Source organism: Chiloscyllium punctatum, chromosome 2, assembly GCF_047496795.1.
Source record: "Chiloscyllium punctatum isolate Juve2018m chromosome 2, sChiPun1.3, whole genome shotgun sequence".
Lineage (NCBI taxonomy): Eukaryota > Metazoa > Chordata > Chondrichthyes > Orectolobiformes > Hemiscylliidae > Chiloscyllium > Chiloscyllium punctatum.
In genome coordinates, this window is record NC_092740.1 from 47,761,938 (window position 1) to 47,777,127 (window position 15,190).

Below are 15,190 nucleotides of genomic sequence, written 5' to 3' on the forward strand. Positions count from 1 at the left end.
TATTGCAAAATTTTTTTAACTGGTTCTTGAGATGTGAGCTTCACTTTTTCAGCAGTCAGTGTTTATCCCTAATTGCATTGTGAAGATATTACAGTAATGTGCTAATTTCTTGAATCACTGCACTTTATGTGGTGTAGTTACACAAACAGTGCTGTGAAGAAGGGAGTTCCAGGATTTTGATCTAGTGCACAGCAATGCAGTTCCAAGTCAGTATAGCATGTGGCTTGGAGAAGAACTTTCAAATGTTAGAATTTTCAGGTGTGTACTCCCTTAACTTCTAGATGGTAGAGGTTGCAGATTTGGCAGGTGCTGAAAAATGTTTGTTGAGTTGCTGAAGTGCATCTTGTAGATCCTGCACACCGCTGCCTCATGTGCCAGTCGTGGTGACAGCGAATATTTAAGGTGATGGATGGTCAATCTGCTCAACGGGAAGCAGATTCAAAAGCACATGAGGGTCTGAAAGGGATAATAGCATATTCTAAGAGATGGAGTATTTATTGGCAAAAGTTATACAGGTGTTGGGTGAAAATTGCTTTCAAGTTTTGCTTCTAATTCTAACTTGTTTTCTAAGCACCTGCTGCAACTGATTATAACATCAGAGTTTTATAGCACAAAGTAGCTTATTTATTCTAACGTGCTCACCATGAAAATTTTTCTCATTAATGCCATTTCCTTGTCCATTTCTCATTTTTCATGGAACAGTAAAGATATGTGAAATGAGTTTAAAAACTAAATGAATTTGAAATTCATTGAAACTTGTCAAGGGGCTGACAGGAAACATTCATCTAACAAGTAAAGAAATGGTTAGTTGCATCAACAATTGTATGATTCCAGTTAAAGCAGTATGACTTCCATTTGGTAAATGTATCTGAGAGCTAGAAGTTGGAAAAATTATTGGACTGATGTAAAGCACTTTTATCCGAATAATTTGTAAATACTCTATGTATTGTTGGTCTAGTACTTTGCTTCTAAATAAACTTCCCAGAATTCAACAGCAGATGAGATTCAGAATTATTGCACAAAGCAAAGCTAAGATCTTTTTATTTCCTCATGATTAGTAAGTATTTGTTACCTAGGAAGTCGTTATTCTGGGCTCCTTGATGGAAAATGTTAGCATCAAATTGACAGTAGAAAGCATCACAACAAATTTGAAAGCAGATCCATAGAATATACTGTGTATGTATATAAAGATTCAGGGTACTCACTGTGGGGCAACATGGTGGCTCAGTGGTTAGCACTGCTGTCTCACAGGGATCCAGGTTTGATTCCATCCTTGGCGATTCTAGTTTATATGTTTTCTCTGTGTCTTCATGGGTTTCCTCTGGGTGCTCCAGTTTTCTCCCACAGATCAAGATTTGGAATTCAATATGACTTCTTCAGAACTGAAAAGGATTGGAAAATGGTGGATGTTTTCAATTGCTGATTATAAAGTGGGAGGAAGCGCAGATGCCCTAAACAAAATTGCAGAGTTTGAAAAGGAGCTCTAATGGTGGTACATGAGGTGAAAATGGGTCTGCTATGCTGAGGAAAGCCAACAGGATGAAGCAGCTCATCAAGATGGAGAAGAGAGGTCATATAATTAAGTTGTTGAACTCTATCTGAAATCCTAGAGGATGTGAAATCTCCAAGTAGGAAATAAGGTGGCATTCCTCCAGTTTGCATTGAGCTTCACAGGAACACAGGCCCCGGGTGTAATTGTTAGAATGAGAGCAAGTTTATTTTGTTAGTTATTGCAAGCGACTGGAAAATTGGGATCATTCTTACAAGCAATGCATTCAGCCTGCCTTCATTTGGCCTCGCCAGGCTATAGGAGACCACATTGTGAACAGTGAATACAGTAAACCAATTTAAATGTGCACATAAAACACTGCCTCACCTGGGAGGTATGTGTGGGATCTTGGACATTGAGGAGGTGGGAGGAGAAAGAGTAAGTGTTAGACCTTGTGCCACTGCCTGGGAATGTGCTGTGGTGCAGAGGAAATGCTGGGAGTGACAGGGATGAATCAGGATGTCACAAATAGAATGGTCCCTACAGAATGGTAACCTTGGAGGTGATGTATCTTTCCTATCTGTCAACAGCATTTTAAAATAAAATCCATTTAGCAGGCTCTTTCGAGTTCTGCTGAGTCACTTTCAGACTGTCAACTCAACTGAATGCCCACTCTCAAGTATTCTGACCATGCCCCCCTCCACCAATACAATGATGCTTTTGTCCAGAAGTGAAAAAACACAGCTTTTGTTTTGCTCTCGCTCCCTCCTGGTTCCGTCTGATTTCTTTCCTCACTTGACTTCACTCTTTCCATTTCTGGGGGTGCTATCCACTAATATCCACTACAAAGCCACCGACTCTGTTTGCTTGACTGTACTCCAGCACATCCTGCTTACTGAAAGGATTCCATTCCGTTTTGTTTATTAATTCACCGGGTGAGGGCATCGCTGGCTGGGCAACCATTTATAGCCCATCCTGAATTGCCCAGAGGGCAGTTAAGAGTTAGCCACATTACAGTGGGTCTGAAGTCATATGTAGGCCAGACCAGAAATGGATGGCAGTTGCCTTCCCTAAAAGACATTAGTGAACCAGATGGGTTTTTTTTTCTGACAGTGGATGATGGTTTCATGGTCATCATTTGTCTCTTAATTCCAGGTTTGTTGATTTGAAATTCAAATTCCACCATCTTAAGGACTGATTAGGGGTAGTCAACATGGCTTTGTGTGTGGAAAATCATGTCTCACAAACTTTATTGAGTTTTTAGAAGAAGTAACAAAGAGGATTGATGAGGGCAGAGCGGTGGATGTGATCTGTATGGACTTCAGTAAGGCATTCGACAAGGTTCCCCATGGGAGACTCGTGAGCAAGGTTAGATCTCACGGAATACAGGGAGAACTAGCCATTTGGATACAGAACTAGCTCAAAGGTAGAAGACAGAGGATGGTGGTGGAGGGTTGTTTTTCAGACTGGAGGCCTGAGGCCTGAGGCCAGTGGAGTGTCACAAGGATCAGTGCTGGGTCCTCTACTTTTTGTCTTTTGCATAAATGATTTGGATGTGAGCATAACAGGTAAAGTTAGTAAGTTTGCCGATGACACCAAAATTGGAGGTGTAGTGGACAGCGAAGAAGGTTACCTCAGATTACAACAGGATCTTGACCAGATGGGCCAATGAGCTGAGAAGTGGCAGATGGAGTTTAATTCAGATAAATGCGAGGTGCTGCATTTTGGGAAAGCAAATCTTAGCAGGACTTATACTCTCAATGCTAAGGTCCTAGGGTGTATTTGCTGAACAAAGAGACCTTGGAGTGCAGGTTCATAGCTCCTTGAAAGTGGATTCGCAGGTAGATAGGATAGTGAAGAAGGCGTTTGCTACGCTTTCTTTTATTGGTCAGAGTACTGAGTACAGGAGTTGGGAGGTCATGTTGCAGCTGTACAGATCAGTTAGACCACTGTTGGAATATTACATGCAATTCTGGTCTCCTTCCTATCGGAAAGATGTTGTGAAACTTGAAAGGGTTCAGAAAAGATTTACAAGGATGTTGCCAGGTTTGGAGGATTTGAGCTATAGGGAGAGGCTGAACAGGCTGGGGCTGTTTTCCCTGGAGCATCGGAAGCTGAGGGGTGACCTTATAGAGGTTTACAAAATTGTGAGGGGCATGGATAGGATAAATAGACAAAGTCATTTCCCTGAGTGGGGGAGTCCAGAACTAGAGGGCATAGGTTTAGGATGAGAGGGGAAAGATATAAAAGAGACCTAAGCGGCAACTTTTTCACACAGAGGATGGTACAAATATGGAATGAGCTGCCAGAGGAAGTGGTGGAAGCTGGTACAATTGCAACATTTAAAAGACATTTGGATGGGTATATGAATAGGAAGGATTTGGAAGGATATGGGCCGGATGCTGGCAGATGGGACTAGATTGGGTTGGGTTATCTGGTCTGCATGGACTGTTGGACCGAAGGGTCTGTTTCCATCCTGTGCATCTCTATGACTCTATGTGCAGTTTAGGTGGATTGCTGGGTGAGGTTACTTCTTTGATGTAAAAATGTGTGGGATTGAGATGTGGAGGAGGGTGGTGGGTGTCTGTTGTTAACTTGCAGGAATGTAAATAACATGCTTTTCTTCCCATTCTATGATTGACGTAATGCTTGCAACTTTACTACCTTTATTGCACATAATGTGTTTTGTTCAGAACAGTAATCCACCTGTGCAGGATATGTCAAACAATGTGCTGAACTTTAACCTGGCATTCTGTTAGCTTTGGCAATGCATTATGGGACAATGTTTTTCACATGTGCCCTCCTGTTATGTCATTACGTAGGACATATTAAAACATACCTGGAATGATTGGAGTTCAAAGGATTCATGGGTTTATTGTGTTGGGCTCTGTGCCACACCCCAGGCAAAGTGGGCTCCTACAAAGTGGGTTCGCAAAACTCCGTGAAAAAAATTGAGGGAGCACTGGAGCCAATTACTACCATGCTGACAAAGCGTGAGCAGGAGATCTGAACTTTGGATCAGCGCATAGAAGCATTGAAACAGAGGACTGCGGCCTTGGAGGCTGCAACAGAGAGCTTTGAGGTGCGGGTCCAAATCTTGGAAGGCCAGGTTCAGGCCCTGTTGGAACAAGTAGTCGACCTCAAAAATCAAGGTCGGAGAAAAGACTTATGGATTGCGTCCTTCCGGAGCGTGAAGATAACGAAAACCTTGCTGAATTTCCCAGGAGGTGGCTTCTGGAGTTGCTGGGGCATCGTCTTGGTCCGGGTGGGTGTGGAGTGGGCCCACCAGATCGCAGTGCGCAGGTTCCATGCCCCGTCATAGTGCGACTCCAGAACTGTAAGGAAAGGTAATTAATAATAGACACAGCCAGAAGACTGGAAGGAGATCCACAAGCTTTGGTTTATAAAGGTTCGAGGATAATGTTTTTTCATGACTTTTCTGGGGCCATAATTAAGAAAATGAAGGCCTTTGATGTAAAGAAAAGAATTAAGATATTTAAATATTCTATATTCTCTGAGGTACCTGGCACTGTTACGTTTCAATTATGGGGATGCTTCCTACAACTTTGACTCGGCGGAAAAAGCAAAAGAATTTTGAATTCTCTGAAATGATAGACTTTGACTGAGAGGCAAAGAGGAAAAGATATGTGTGGGCAATGGCATAATTTTTAAAAAATCTTCACTTTCTTTGTTCTTTTTCCTTTTGGGTACTCGGGCCTTATAGGCTTGGTATTGCTCTGGTGTAAACTCCAAAATGTTTTATATTATATCCGTTTGGTAGTTATTAGTTGTTCTATTGTTCTGTTTTGCTGGGTGAGGGGTGAAGTTACTTCTTTGACATAAAGATGTGTGGGGTTGAGATGTGGAGGGGGAGGGGTGTGCATCCATTGTTAACTTGCAGGAGTGTAAATAACATGCTTTTTTTCCATTGCTTGGGTTTGGGGGACGTGGAAGGTGCGAGGATGGTTGGGAGTGAATGCCCCCTATGGGCGAGGGGGGAGATCTCTGGAGATTGTGTTTTTTGTACTTATTTGTTCAAGTTAGGAACAGAGGTTAGTTTCTTAGTTCTGGTCGTTTTGGTAGTGTTTGTAAGAATAGTCTTTAGATTTGATAAAGTCTGTATTTTCTCTACTTGCTGCACCTTGAATGGGCTTCTTCCTCTCGGGGGATTGCGGGCTGTAAGGTATGGTCATGGCTAGTGATCTGTTCAGGTGGTGCACCTGGAATATAAAGGGGAGCCATTGCCCCATTAAAAAGAAAAAGGTGCTCTCAAATCGTAAGCAGGAAATGGTTGACATCGCGCTGTTGCAAGAGACACATTTGACAGATGGGAAACATCTGAAGTTACAGCAAGGGAGATACAATAGGGTATTCTGCACCTCCTTTAACTCCAAAAGCAGAGGAGTGGCCATACTGGTACAAAAGAACCTTCCATTTCAGGTGACAGATCAAATCAAGGATGAGTGTGGACTGTTCGTCATTCTCAAGGCACTGATACATGGAGAAGAGTATGGCATCCTGAATGTTTACTGTCCCCCTGCGCATGCTCTCAAATTTTTAGTTGATGCAATCTCTAAGTTAATGGCTCTTGGGGTGCGCCATACGATTACAGGAGGAGACTTTAATCGTCACATGGACCCTGGGGTAGCCAGGATTGTAAAGGTTCTGTCAGGTACACCTTGTCAGTCTAGACAGTTAGTGAACTTGCATGAGGAGTTGGAGCTAGTGGATGTGTGGAGGTGTCTCCACTCGCGTGGGAGGGATTTTACCTTTTACTCCAACCCACACAAGTGCCACACAAGAATTGATATGTTCTTTGTTCCTTCGGTTTGTTTGGACTTGCTGTTGGCCTGCAGGATTGGGAGCGTATTTCGGACCATGTGGCAGTATAGTTAGATGTTAAGATCAAGGGTAGTGGAGTAGGCACGCGGCACTGGCAAATGGATCCATTTCTGTTGAAGGATCATAACTTTGTACAGTATATCATAAAGAGGTTCAGGGCTTTTGGGACATCAATCGGGGTACAGCCAGTAATCCATCAGTGCTCTGGGAAACTACTAAAGCGTTCTTAAGGTTTCTGATTATTTCATACTCAACAGTGAGAAGGAGACAGAGACGAGAGCAGCAGCAGATGCTTGATGCTTGAGGCCCAGCTGAAGGCAGCCAAGTCAGCATATTACACCAGACCATCTGTGGTCAAATTGCAATGGGTCACGGTTCTCTGGGCTGCTCTGGACTCAGTGCTCACACAAGTGGCAAAGAGAGGAGCCTCCTTTCCAAAGCAAAGGCTGTTTGAATATGGGGATAAGCCAGGTAGATACCTGGCTTAGCTGACTAGGAAGAAAAGTGCCCCACAGTCCATTGTGTCTATCGGGGGAGAACTGGCAATGTCACTCGTGAACTGAAAAAAGATCAATGCCAGATTTTGGGAATTCTATGCAGAGTTATACTGGTTGGAGGGCTGTGGGGATGGAATAGCAAGAATGGAATCCTTTTTTGAAAACCTGGACTTTCAGATAAGGCCTGGACGCAGATCAGGCCTCCCTTTTAAATGCACCTCTGACAGTACAGGAGGTGCAAGAGGCAGTAAGGCAGCTCCAAGGTGGAAAGGCACCCAGTCCAGTCGGGTTCCTGAGTGAACTTGACAAGGAGTTCATACAGATGTTAGCTGAACTACTTCTGGAGTTGTATGGTCATTCGTATAGTCAGGACTGTCTTCCGCCCTCTCTTAGGGAGGCTGATATTGCCTTTATTTTAAAGAAAGGGAAAGACACTGAGGATTGCACATCATATAGACCCATCTCATTGTTGAATGTGGATTTTAAAATCCTATCAAAGGTGTTAGCTCTGAGTTTGGAGAAGGTGCTGCCCGTTATTATAAGTGAGGACTTGACAGGTTTTATCAAGGGTCGCAGCTCCTCTAATAATATCAGGCAGGTATTGAATATGGTGCAAATATATCCGCAGAGACTGATTCCGGGGTTGGTGGTCTCTCTGGATGCAGAAAAGTCTTTTGATCGGGTGGAATGGTCATATCTCTTTGCTGTTCTAGATCACTTTGGCCTGGGAGGGACCTTCGCCAGGTGGGTGACAGTGATATGTAAAGACCCTAAGGTGGCAGTTATTACAAATGAAGTGAAATCGAACAATTTTGGTGTGGGGAAGGGCAACCGACAGGGATGTCCCTTATCGCTGTTACTGTTTACCTTCGATCTTGAACCGCTGGTGGAGTTATCCAAAGGACCCTGAAATATTGGCACCAAAGGTGGGAGCTGGGAAACACAATATCACTCTCTGTGCAGACGATGTCCTTCTGTTTTTGGCTTACCTCGAAAAGTTCATAGCCCGACTAATACAAAAAATTAAATTATTCATCAGCTTTTCAGGATACAAGATAAATTTTACAAAGTTGGAAGTCATGCCTGTGGGGGATTGGTGGAAGTACCGCAGGTGGAGGATGGAATGGAGTTCCCTTTTAGATGGTCACAGAAAGGTTTTCTCTACTTGGAACTTTTTATTACCCCTTGCTTCTGGCTGCTGTACAGAGCTAACCTTGTACAGCTGTTTGAAAGAATAAAGCAGGACTTGCAGCGATGGAAGGGACTGCCCATATCATGGCTAGGCTGTATAGCCTTGATTAAAATGAATGTTCTTCCTCGGTTGTTAAATCCTATGAGGATATTCCCATTGTTATTACCTAAACCGGTGCTACGGAGGTTTGCGGGATGGCTTGGATCATTTATTTGGTGCCGTAGGCGTCCCCTAATTAAATTTACCGAGTTACAACTTGCACAGGATATTTTGGGGGATGGGGGAGTGGGGGGGAGAAACACAAGGGGCAGGGAGTGGACCTCCCAGATCTGAAGAGATACCATTCACATGTAGGTGAATGGGTGCGCAGTGACTCAAAGTCAATATGGCTTGATGTTGAGATTTCCCCTCACAAACTTACTGTTTATGGGTAAGATGAGATCTGTAGTTGCGCATTGTGAGAGTCTGATTATCATAAATATGGTGAACGCACGGAGGATAATGTGGCAGGGTGAGGGCAACTTACTTAAGACTTCACCATTCACCCCATTAGTGGAAGCCCCAGGATTTAGACTGGGGTCAATGGACTCCGGCTTCAGAGCATGGGAGGGTAAAGGAGTTTCTTGTCGAGGAGATCTATTTGAGGGCGAGGTCTTGATGTTTTTCAACCAATTAGGTCAAAAATACAGAATCCCTAATAGGGACTTTCTCCGATACCTCTAGGTTAAGGATTACATACAGAAGAAGACCTCCCTCTTGACCCAGCCCTACAAGTCAGATATAGAACGTAGAGTGGTCTTATGTGGGGGCAGTCTCTCAGTTAGTACCATATATCATCTGCAGAGAGGGAATGCCTGGGGGGTTATGGAGAGACTCCATGAAATTTGGAATCAGGAATTAGAGGAAGAAATCTCATTGAAAACATGGGAGGACATATGGGGGAATGTAAAGAAAATTTCAATATGCAATAGGTATAAGCGATGCAGTTGAAGATCCTCCACAGAATCCATAGGTGCCAGAGAGGTTAGCAAAGTTTAAGAACAGATCTTTCCTGAAATGTCCCAAATGTAGAATCAGCATCGACATCATTACACATTGCTTTTCGTCCTGTTACAAGATCCACAGATACTGGGGTGTCACTGTGAATGAGCTGCAGAGGATCATGGGAAGTTAGGGAGGATCTGGTATCCTTCTTCTTAGGACTACTGAATCTTCCCTCTTCAGGTGAGCACGGGAAGAGGTTATTCAATATTCTTACACACTGTGCGAGGAAGAACATCCTATGAATTGGATATCAGAAAAGCCTCCAGGTCTTGCAGAGTGGCAGAGACTTGTGATGGAGCATGTCCCTCAAGATTATCTAACAAGTATGATGCCCCATGGAACAGAGCAATTTTATAAGACATGGCGGCCCTTTCTAAATTACATAGACATGGATTTGTCGATGGTATTGATTAGGGCCTTTTTATAGCCATGAGGGCTGTATGTGGTGGTCCAGGGACTCGGGGCGGGGGGAAGGCCTAGTAAACATGAGTATAATAACTGTTGCTCCCATGGATGGGAGCCTTGGTGGAGGTATGGAGTAATGTAATATAGTACAACGTAGTGTAATTTAATTTTAGTGGATTGTAATTTAATGTTATTTAATTTGAGTTTATACTTATTTGGGTTAAGTTAAGTAAATATGAGACAACAGTATCTTGAAGAGTAGTAGGCAATTTATTGTCAACATTACTGTAATATAATAGTACAATATTATTTCTATTTTTCTGTACTTTTGTACGTTTACAAAAAGCAACTGAAAGAAAAATCATGAGTGAAAAAATTTTTCAATAAATACATAGAAAAAAAATCTTACATTTCCAAGAACAAAATTTGTTTCTATTGGATATCTGTCAGTTTTGTCAAAATGGCTCCTGTTTTGCTTCCAAAATGGCATCCATAGCTGGCATGTCCATTTATGCTGTGTATTACACTGTAGTGGGTAAGGTATTGATGCTAGAAGCATGCACTGGAAGCTTATATAGTGTCAGCAGACATTGATATCAATCAGTATATAACATTAGTTTGACAGCAATGCTCACATTTTGGAGCTAAATGTTCCAGTTGGCACCATTTCTTAAATATGAACAGCAGAACATGCATTCATTAGCAGAAAAAAACCCTTCCAGTACTATTTAAGGCTTTGGTTAGTTATTGGATTATTCTTCCTGGCTGTTGCCAAATTTGTAGTAATATTTACTGGTCCATACAGTTATTTAAGGTTCCTAAAGTATATGAGGAGTGTTTGACAGATGGTGATAGACGTTGTCCTGCCTTGAAGAATTCTACACAAATCAAACTTGTTCTCATATATGTTATTTGCAACCCCACTTTGACCACAGAATGACAAGAAATCTGAAAAGACGTGGTATAACAGGACAAGCAGCTCGAGACCGTATCTACCAGAGCATTCAGGGATTTATGTACTTTAGCATCTTTAAGAAACAGTACCTCTTTCACTAAACGGGTGAAAATTTGTCACCTGCTACAGGCATAATTGCAATCTCAGGAAGTTGAGGACAACTTTGCCAGTAGTTGTGAAATTGATCATGGATTTAAACATTTTTCAATTGGTGATATTTCCAATACTTTATTCTTATGGCATACCATTGAGTCTTTCTGCGCAAAGAGAACTTGCATACATCTTGTTCTGTTGCCAGTGAGAAACAGGCAGAGTGAAGACGCAGCTTCACTGTACTGATCACTGCATACATGTCGCTTTGCAGATTCTCGACAAGAGCTCTGAGATGTGTCACGGATACGGAGAATTACATTCCAATGCTTAGCTGGTTTATGAGCATACTTAGTGCATCATGTTGGTCAGTTCCAGACTGCTGGCAGCAATCATAATGCTTTCATTCTGTGTACTCCAATGTACCAGTTGCATTTGAAGCACTAATTTAACTAAATGGTAGCTACAGACCACAGGGCTCTTGACCACAGTGCACAATCTGTGCAAATACAAGCTGTATGGGTATTATGAAAACCATACTACTACGTGCTCAAGTGGACCATTAGCATGTTTGAACCAATATGTCTGCTCTGGAGGAACACAACAATACCTTGAAGAGTGTGTTAAGATTTATGGAGGTCTGCTCTGTGCACAATCTTGCCATCATGAGGGAACAGCCTTGCTGTCCAAAATTTGGTGACCAACCAAAGAGAATGCAACCAGCACAGCCTCTATGTGGTCAGCCTATCCATAATCAACTCATTTGAGTGCAAGACTAGTAAAGCAATCCTAACTGTCCATTCACTTAACCTTACCATCTCATCGAAGTACTCAACTGAGTCTTCTGCAATAGAACTTGTGTGAGGATGAGGTAAGGCTCTGAGTGTTATATATCATCCATATTTGTTAGAAAGTCCATGCACGTGACTGGGGTTATAGTTCAGTTGTAAGCATATGGCATTTCCAGAACGACATTGAATTTCTTGTGACAATGCTTTCAGGTCCTTTAGATTATTCCACTGTTATTGACTGAAGTGGCAGTCTGATAGCACAACCAGTGTAATGTCTATTTTAGGGTCTCCTAACCTCTTATGAACAGAGGATCTTTGTCCTCCTTTTTTATCTCCTGCATGAAGGCCTTAGGTGCACCCTCAGAACCTTGAGCAAGCTTTCTCACCTGTTGTCCTATTAATCATTATTCTTACAATTCAGATTCTCTTTCTCGACACTGCTTCAACCAGGACACATTTCCACTTTAAGAGGTATATGCTAGCTTCATGTAATTGAGGTGAGCTTTAATTGGTTCTAACCTTACATGAATTTAGTCTCAGTACTGAGTTATGCAGCCATTCAACACTGATTTTTGTCTTCAGCTGCAAACTACGCTTTTTGGAAGAAACATGTTTGGATTAATTGTGCATAACAACCCTGTTCTCATTTCTGGGGACTATCAAATTCTACGCACCTTTAATTGTTGCCTCAGATAAATATCTCCAGCTATAGTCTTGAGCTATTTGGCAAGAGTGTAATAAATCTAAAATTACTGAAAACAAATCACTACTAGATCACCAACTGATTTTGGAAAGGCTTATGATCAGATGTCCTTTAACAACAGCTGCAGCAGGCTTTTTCAACCCATATCTCACCTACCCAGGAAACCACATCCTGTCAATGTAGAAAGGTGTGATACCATATGCTCTTAAACAATTAAAATTTTTAATATTTCAACACCTATTCTACAGCTTCTTACATGTATTTTCAGAATGTGGAGATTGAATCCAACACAAAGCATGCACAGATCAGATAAAATGTACACTGAAAATACAGTACTTTTATCGAAAAGCAAAAATGTGGGTGGTTACTACTTCATGAATTAATACTGGACTTTGCAACACTGTGGACAGCTGTATCATTTTGAAAACAAACACAGTAATAGCTGAGAGATAATATTGCACATCTGCCCTGTTAATGCTAGTTGCACTTCGTACACATAAAACTTACTATCCACAATGAGAACACTGCAGTTGCATTTAAGTACAAAGAATAAAACATGCAACATGGTAGCTCGAGTTTTGGAATTCAACTTTTACAGGAGCCTTTGTACAATAATTTCCTTATTTGAAACATCATCAGGCAAAATTTCCAAGAGCAAACCAGATCACTCCACACAGAAAGAAATATTTTAATTATTTGTTTATGGTGCAGTGCTGAGCAAGCTGTCATTCTATATTCTTCAGTCAATTGTGATAAAGAGTCAAAAAGAGGGGTTGGGAAATTAAAGTGCAATTTATTTGCAAATAAATTTAAGGTTAGGGTTGGGTTTAGACAAGAAATTCAATCTCAATATACTACCTTTTAGATGCAATGGATAGAAATAAAACCAGATGTGGTTACCTCTCAAGTAAGAGAAGTATTGCCCAGTAAATACATTCTGTTGCAACAAGCTTGGAATTTATACTCCTTGGGATAAGGAATGGATAAGTAATAACAATTTTGAACAAGTGTTAATGTGTTGGCTTAATAACCATTGCACCATCTCTCACTGAATTTATTGCACTATAATTAAACTACTGCTATTGAAATGTGCTATAGCTGGATTGGTCAGATGGGCAGACCAGTGGCACATGGTGTTTAATCCCGAAAAGTATGAGGTGATGCACATTAGAAGAAGAAACAAAGTAAGAGAGTATTTAATGAATGGCAGGACACTGAGTAGCTAAGAGAACCAGAGGGACCTTGGGTAATGATTCACAAATCTGTGCAGAGCACGTGAATAGGATAGCAAAAAAGGCATATGGAACACTTGCTTTCATCAGTCATGGTGTTGGGGCTGCCTGTGACAGCACAGCAAAAATGGCCGCCAAAGCACCAATAAGCTTTGCCCTATGTTTAACAAGAATTAGAGAGTGAGGGAAAGCTTGCGTTCTCAATGCTTAAAACAATAGCTGTCTGCTTCCTTTGAGTAAGATTAGATGAGCAACATTCTTTATTATCCTAAAGATAAGAATATTTCATATCAATTAGTTATTTCTTTTAAGTTTTTTCTAATAAATCAGTTAAAATGTAGGTTTTAATTAAGATTCTTCAAGATAATCATAGATATAGTTTCCTAATAAATCATAAATTTAACACACACATATCTTTAAAGTCACTAACAGATAAAGGTTTAAATACTAATTACAAGTAATAGAGTAATAGGGGCCTTCCTACCTCTTATCAAGGACAGCGGCTAAGAGAGTTGAAATGCTGAGAAATCTCAAAGATGACTCTGTAATGGTCTTGTATAAAATAGCAGACACCGCATCATAGTTGAGAGATAAAAGGACAGAAGTGACCATGGAGAGTTTGGTTTCTCACATACCACAAAAGCTCATTCAGATTATAGCAACAAGTGATTATTAATGTAGAGTGATGTCCTGGAAACCCAATCATTGTTGAATAACCCAGCACTAATTAACCAATAGTGTATGTTTCTTTGTACCTTTCGCACTTCCCTGATGGGAGTTTTGAATCAGAAATGGTCTATATTTGTCATGTCATGTTTTTTTCATTTCTCCCATCAATCCTTTCAGGTTGTGGAGTGTCAGCACAAAATAATAATTCACTCAAATGCAAAAAAAAGTCCTTAAATTTAATATTCTGTTGCTTAATGATTTCTTGTGTTTCTTTGGTAGGATTGATCCAGTCTTCTCCCATAATAACCATAGGGTCACCTTGTTCTTGTTGCTCGTTCTTTAGTATTTTTCAAAAAGTGGAGGCAGCAGTCTCCAGTCTCCAGTAGCTGGTGTAAACAATATTTAAACATTGTGACAGCAATGTAAAGCATATGGATAATGACAACCAAGATCACTATTTCCTGGATCAAGGATGTTCCCAGGCCCAACTTCATAGGTTTGAAACTGGGGATTGTTCAAGCTTGATCACTTCACTATGCATGTGATCAGTCAATTCTGAGTTTTCTCAGAGTTGTCTGGAATACATGTGCAACATTCTTTGCCAATGAGTGCACACATGTGCCTCCTTTTTATGCTGGTAGCCAATCAACGGCCACGCTGTTTGTGATGCTGTGTTTCAGATGGTGACCATTTTAGCATTAATCTTATCAAGACCCTGAGAGATGTCATTTGCTTCCTGCTCTAGGATAGCTGCCACACTGATGGATTCCCTAATTAGCTTGGCTATACTGCACCAGGGTAACGAGATGGCAAATAATCATTCTGTTTTTGTAATGACACCTTTGTACTGTCTCAGTGATCCCTCCAGAGGATGATGTATGGGCTACAAATGACACCACGTGACATAGGTAATACGATGCTGTCCAAGATGGTGGTAGCTGTGCAATGCTTTATGTCCACACACAAAATACCATTGTTCAGGATAAGATGATTTATATATTTAGAAAACCAGACATGATTAATAGTTCCTGCTGATGTGAGGTTGGTAAAATTAAATTTAGATGTAGGCAAAGTGACACTAAAATACTGAATGCAACTACTCTGACCTGTAGACCAACCCCCTGGATCTGATCTAATAAGGCCAATAGAAGCAACCACTTTTTCAACCCCTGATGTTTTGGTAATGGTAACAAATGGTAGTTTATGGGAGGTATTAATCTAGTTGATATGGGTTGGTACCAGCCTTCAAAACCCCTGCGGATGCCCATTTATCTCAGGTAC